The following is a 6,805-nucleotide window of genomic DNA, read 5'->3' on the forward strand; positions in this document are numbered from 1 at the left end:
TTGTGGAATTGGTAGAGCTGGAGCTGCTGGTCCGTTCTGTTGAAATCCTTGAGACCATGAAAAATTGGGGTGGTCTCTCCATCCAGGGTTATATGTGTTGGAGTATGGGTTGTAATTTGATGGCTTTCTCATTACACCTATGGCATTGGCTTGATCTGAGTATGAGTCATGGTCATGTGGTTCTGTTGATTTAGCAGTCGATAACGATGCTATTTGTCGAGCAAGACCTTCCACCATCTCCTTGACTTCTTTGATTCCTGAAGTTGACTCGCCAATTTGAACCTCATTTACTCCTTTAATTCTTCTAGTATTCCTGAGTGATCGACTCCGTTGTTGGGAATTATCCGCTTGTCGCTGGAAGAATTCCCAAATCTCTGATGCACTTTTTGACATTAGCTCTCCTCCACTTGTTGCCATTAGCCATTCTTGCACATTCGGCAATAATCTCTCCAAAAAGTATTGGCATTGGTGCCATTTCTCGTACCCATGATGTGGACACTTCAAGAGTAGCCCATTGAATCGCTCCCATGTTTCGAAAAACTGCTCGTCCTCTCTCTGGGTAAACTCCGAGATTTCCCTGCGAATAGCGTTGATTTTATGCACTAGGAAATATTTATTCAAAAAATTTGTTACCATTTGTTCCCATGATGAAATGCTATTAGCAGGTAATATGTTAAGCCATGAAAGAGCTCTATCCTTTAAAGAAAATAGGAATAGTCTAAGTTTTACATCATCATCTGAAAAATTTTCATATTTAAATGTTTGACAAATGGCATGAAAATCATTCAAATGATTATATGGGTCCTCATTTTCTAGGCCATAGAATGTTGGGAGACAATTTAGCACACTAGGTTTTAATTCAAAACTCCTAGCAGCTACATTTGGGTATCTTATGCATGATGTGCTCAAATTAGCTAAGGGACTAAAATAGTCCTTAAATGGCCTCTCCTGTGATGCTTGTAAATCCATTCCAAATTTATTTTTAATGTGCCTGTGTGTGCGAAGTGTTTTTTCTAATTCAAGGTCTATAGGTTCAAGATTAGGTAATAATGACCTACGACCATGCATACAAAACAAATAAAATAAAAATAAAGATGGGAACAAACAAATAAAAATAAAGAAGAGGGAGAAATTTTGATACTAACCTTATTGCGCTATTACAACCTTTCTATAAAAATACACAAAAAAAATACGTGAAATAAATTAACAAAAAATTAAATTAATAAAATAAACAAACAAAAAAAATTACAAAGAAAAATAAATTGAAAATTAAATTACAGAATTTTAAAGAAGAGAAAAAAGAAAAGAAATACTAACCTTTAAATGTAGATTCACTTTTTTTTATTATTTTTTTAATAAAAAAAATTACACGAAAACAATTAAAAGAAATTATTCACAAAAATTAATTTTATGAATTAAAATTACTTACCTCCCCGGCAACGGCGCCAAAAACTTGTTGTGCAAATTTTAATGTACTCGCAAGCGCACGAATCTATTGTAGTATAGATCAATGGTGACGAGTGTCGATCCCACGAGGAGGTGGATTTTAATTGTGTAGAATTAATTTTGTGAATGGATGATTGGATTTGTGGTGGAAATGATTTGGAATATGCTAAAACTTAAATTAAAATGGCGAGAATAAATTCTAAAATTGGTATTGAAATGGTGAGAATAAATTGAAGAGAATTCTATTGAAATGACGTACTTGGGTATCTTGATCCGTATCAACATGCATCATGGGCTAAATAATCCTTATTAATGCCAATTAAATCATGAGGGGGGAATCCACACCTCATGAACCACGCTCTAATCAATATGGTGCTAAGAGCTTATCGTGCCAAATAATAATAACCTTGTACTAGAGAGCCGATGTAACCAAGGCGGTATCTAGACAAGATTATTATTATTTGTCGACGAGAAGTCAAAACATCCACAAAAACTAGAGGGGAAGAGAAAATAAATTCACCAAATAAAGCCCATGACACATGTTGAGACTTCACCTTCAACCCAAGCTTGAAAGAAAATTAGCCACTCATAATTGAACTACGGCCAAAATGGGAATTTATTAAAATATGAAGAAAATACAAGATGAAGAAGGAATTACAGAAAATGGATCCCAAAAATAGATTCAGAGCTATCCAATTATAGGGGGAAGGCCCCCTTTTTATAGATAGATGGAGTAAATCATGGCAACCGGATTAAAAACAGTTTGGACGCTCAGAATTGCGCCACGTCATCAGTCAACAGTACGCGGTTTAACCACGTGGATGAACAGTAACACAGTTTGACCCGGGTTGAACAGTAACGCGGCTTGGTTGAAAATAATCTTGTGTGATGCATGTACCGTACGCTAGATTTTTCGTCCACTGATATGCTGCCACGTCACCATCAACAGTACATAGGAATTTTAGTCCAACAGGATCGTGACACCTCATCAGTCAATGCCACATCATTGGTCAATGCCACGTCATTGATCCGTCTATGTGAACAGTGTCGTGAACAGTAACGTCGACAGTACCGTACATGTGAATAGTGCCATTTTTCCTTTTATGCTCCTCCTAAGGTTTTCGACCGTCCTGAGTTCAAAAGTGATGTCCGTTTTGCCGTCTGATCTCTCCTTTATTGTGAAATGACTATAATGCTCCTAAAATACATAAAATACTTAATTAAAATAAAACACATGTAATTAAATCACAAGAAGGTTAAATATATAAAAGTAAGGGTTGTTAGTAAGACTTGAAATATAAAATGACGGTTTTCTCCTTTATAAATATGCATTTTCTAACACTCAACAAAGTTCAATAAGGCTTATTTAGCAACTTTTATGCTAAAGTTGTCTAAGCGTCACAAGGGTTGCTGCACAAAGTGCTCATCCCATGACAACGGGCTTTACAATGATCAACAAAATGCATTTAATTATGAGACATGCTCATTGACTTTTATGCTCATTGACTTTTAACAATTCTCACATTTGAAGACTTTATTGAGAACTAGTAAAACTCCACTCAACAGTAAGATGCACTCAATAACTATGTACGCTCAACAATGGGTCGCCTTATACAACTAGCGAGCCTTAGTCCGCTTAGCAAGCAGACATCTCACATTCAACAAGCCTAGTGCAATTTCTAGAATTCTCAACACTTTTTGAAAAGCTAGATATTTAGGCAACTTGCACCACTTGCTATGAAGCTTCAAGAGCTAGGCAACCAAATCTATAAATAAGGTGGAGCACCCACTATTTTGGACACCACACACCACACACCACACACCACACACCACCACACCAACACACACACACACAACACACTAGCAATTCAAGCACTCTTGTAAAAAGCTCTCTTGTATTTTCTCTTTTGTAAGTAATAAAATTATATTTGGAAATATTGCCTTCTTCTCTCTAGCCTTTCTGTAAACATCTTTTTTGGCTAGCTTAAAAAGTTCAATAAGGTTTACTTAACAACTTTTGCGCTAAATTTGTCTTACCGTCACACAGGTTGCTGTACAAAGTGCTCATCTCGTGACAACGTGCTTTACCATGATCAATAAGATGCATTTAATTATGAGACATGCTCATTGACTTTTAAAAATTCTCACATCTAAAGACTTCATTGAGAACTAATCCACATCATCCTTTCTAATATTCTGTAATTATGCTGCTTATGTTTCTTCTAGGCCATATGAGGATCTACACTAAACAAAATTCATTAGTATTAATTGGTTTGATAAAACCATTTGGTAGATTGCATTTGATATTATGCATGCTTTGTTCTTGCACTAAATTCTTCGGTGAGCATGCATTTCACATTGTCAATCATTGCATTTGATTACGGTGCATACTCGCCAAAGTGAGCCTCTTTACTTACTAATTATCTACTAACTCCTTGACTCTTGTTTTTTTTTTTTGGTTTAAATAATTGGTTTTCTACTTGCTCATTTCACAAGGCATTTCTTTATGAGCTAAGGTCTCCCAAGTGGGCTTAGCCCGAGGTTCAATATGAGTTGAGCCTCACTTTAATGTATTTGTACCTTCCAAACCACCATCTACCATGGTTGCCCTGGCACAGTGGCTTGGGTCCACTATTAAATACGTATTTTATTTATTAGACTAGGCCTTTAGGACTAACATCGATTTTTAGATAGTAACAAAATATTCTTTTTTTTTTTTTGTGTTTATGCATAAAGTTGGATGAGATAAAGGTTTGTGAAATGCAAAAGAAATAATAATCATAGTAATAACAGCAACCACAACAACAACAATAATAATAATGTGACTGATCTATAAAATAATAAAATATGGTACAAATAACATTTATAAAAGAGTTCATAATTTGTAGTTTTATTGAAATATAAATGAATGTATGGCCAAAGTCGCTTTAGGAAACTTATGAACAAGTATAATTTGTCTTTTGTTAATTTCCCATTTTCATTTTTTTGAAGTTCAGTTCAGATTTTTATCCTCACAAATGTTCAAGGGATATTTGCTTTGCCCATAATTTTTTAGGGAGAGAACCAACTCTACTCAATTAATTAACTAAGAAAGGATATTGAGTCTCATTGCCATAGTCAGAATTCCTAACTAGTGGGGGCAAATTTAATTTCTTTAAAAGAATTTGATTTTAAGTGTTTTAAAATAATTTTAGATTAAACTAATTTTGGATTTAACATACTCATTTAAATTAATTTTAATGATGATAATATAGTTTTAAGCCTCTGTTTTTATAAATTATTCAAAGTAGAGGGGATAAATAAATTTTATTGGGGCAAATAAAATTTTTGGTTGAATTTTAAAAAGTATTTTCTAGAAAAAAAAATTAAAACTTACAAGGGAAACTACCCCCTAAGTCTCAATGTGGCTCTGGAATTGTTCAGTCCCTACATAACTGCAACACTCACAATGTGACAATTGCAGCCCATGCCAAGTGGCTCCATTTTTCATTTAAATTGGCTTCCTTGATGGTGTGCTTACCAATTGGTAATTGGAATGCATTGGAATTGAAAAGGATTGGATTTAAATGAGGAATAGGCATCATAATAAGTTGTATGAGTGGGCATTTTCGGGTTCGGATCAACCCGATCGAATTTCGGGTTGATCGGGTTAGAAAAGAATTCATCTGAACTCAACCCGAAGCTGTAACCTGATCAGATCGGGTCAAATAATCGGGTTGAATTCGGGTTAATTCGGATTGGGTGAAGCTACTGTACAAATAAAATAAAATATTTAACTTTAATGTTTAATCTAACTAATCTATTCATTAAAAAAAATGAATTCATACTTATAATTTAAGCTTTCACAAGCCTAATCAATCAATCAAACTCTACAATTTTCAATACAAGAACTTTCCTACATTTAATTGTTAACATTTAACAATGCATATACTTAATAATTAATAGATAATATATAATATATTATTATATACCATCAAAACATAAAAAATAAAAAAAATTGGGTAGCTAGTTCTCAAAGGAACTTGGTGATGGTGGAGGCTGCAGCAGCAGATCTGGTTGTGGGTCACGAAGGAATAGATCCGATAGAGGGTTAGGTTACTGCATGCGCGGGCTGCGCTTCATCCGTGTCTTCTCTGCGTTTGTTGTCGGCTGCCGCTTTTCTTTTGGCTTTTGCGATGTGTGTGTGTGTGTATGAAGTCGTGAATGTGAAGGGCTGTGAGGCTGCGATCTGTGAAGGCAGTGAAATGATCTGTGGCTGTGTGCATATGTTTGTGTGGCTATGCATATGTTTGTGTGTGGCTTTGTGCCTATGTTTGTGTGTGGCTGTGTGCGTGTGTTATAATTTCATTTTTTTTATTTGTTAATTTTTTTTAGCCAACTCGATCGGGTTACCTGATCCGATCGGGTTGACACAAATACACCCGATTAGATTTTATTCACTACCCGATCCGATCTGAACCTGAAATTTTTCAGATCTGGTCAGATTAGGTCAAGTCGGGTATTGTGCCCACCTCTACTAAGTTATTTACTTGAGTTGTAGGAATTAAAGTCAGAATTGGCTATATTCCCATGTGTTTGTTGTCTCTTATAATAAAAAAAGATTATTACAAGTTATCAAAATGTCATTATTTAATTATAGTCCTTAGTAGTATTATTATAGTATTATTATAGTCCTTAGTAGTATTATTATAGTAAACAATAAAAATAAAAATTATATTTACCAAAATGTCCTTAGTTAATTATTGTCCTTAGTACTATTATATTACCTACTATAATAAAAATAAATAAAAATACTGAAGACAACAACTACAACATTAATAATATTAAAAATAAAATTAATAATAAAAAATAATGTCATTAATAATGATAAAATAACAACAACAACAGAAGACCTATTTCCAAACACTAAAAAACGTTTTAGGCATTTCCATAAATTTTGTAAAGTATTGAAATCAGGGACAAAATGCAAAATTTAACTAAGGGTAATTTGGAAATTTTAAAAATTAAATGGGGTAAAACTGTTAGTTTTGGGAATGGAAACTTGATTCCCATCCCCATAAATTAAGGGCTTGCTCGGTATTATTTTTTAATTGACATTATTTTTAAAATAAAAATGAGAATCAAAATGGTGCTTTGCGGTTGTTGTATTTGAAATTTAACTGTGCGTCTGATAATATTTTTTGTGTCTTGTATATTAAAAATGAAAACATGAATATGTGTTTGGCACACATAATTAAAAATTATAAATATAGTGAGAATGTGTTCAATAATACCATTTTTACAAACAATTTTTACTAAATATTTAAATCATAGTGTAGTTAAAATGTAAAATATTAAAAAATATTTTAAATTTTATTTA

The 6,805-nt window shown here is 33.4% G+C and overlaps 1 non-coding gene across 1 annotated transcript; it reads left to right on the forward strand.

The window, feature by feature from the left end:
• The first annotated feature begins 481 nt into the window (after positions 1-481).
• LOC112097520 lies at positions 482-585 on the forward strand. Its single transcript, XR_002905052.1, has one exon. It is a non-coding gene; the product is annotated as a small nucleolar RNA R71 (small nucleolar RNA).
• The last annotated feature ends 6,220 nt before the right edge of the window (positions 586-6,805 follow it).

Source organism: Citrus clementina, unplaced genomic scaffold (assembly GCF_000493195.1).
Source record: "Citrus clementina cultivar Clemenules unplaced genomic scaffold, Citrus_clementina_v1.0 scaffold_6, whole genome shotgun sequence".
Lineage (NCBI taxonomy): Eukaryota > Viridiplantae > Streptophyta > Magnoliopsida > Sapindales > Rutaceae > Citrus > Citrus x clementina.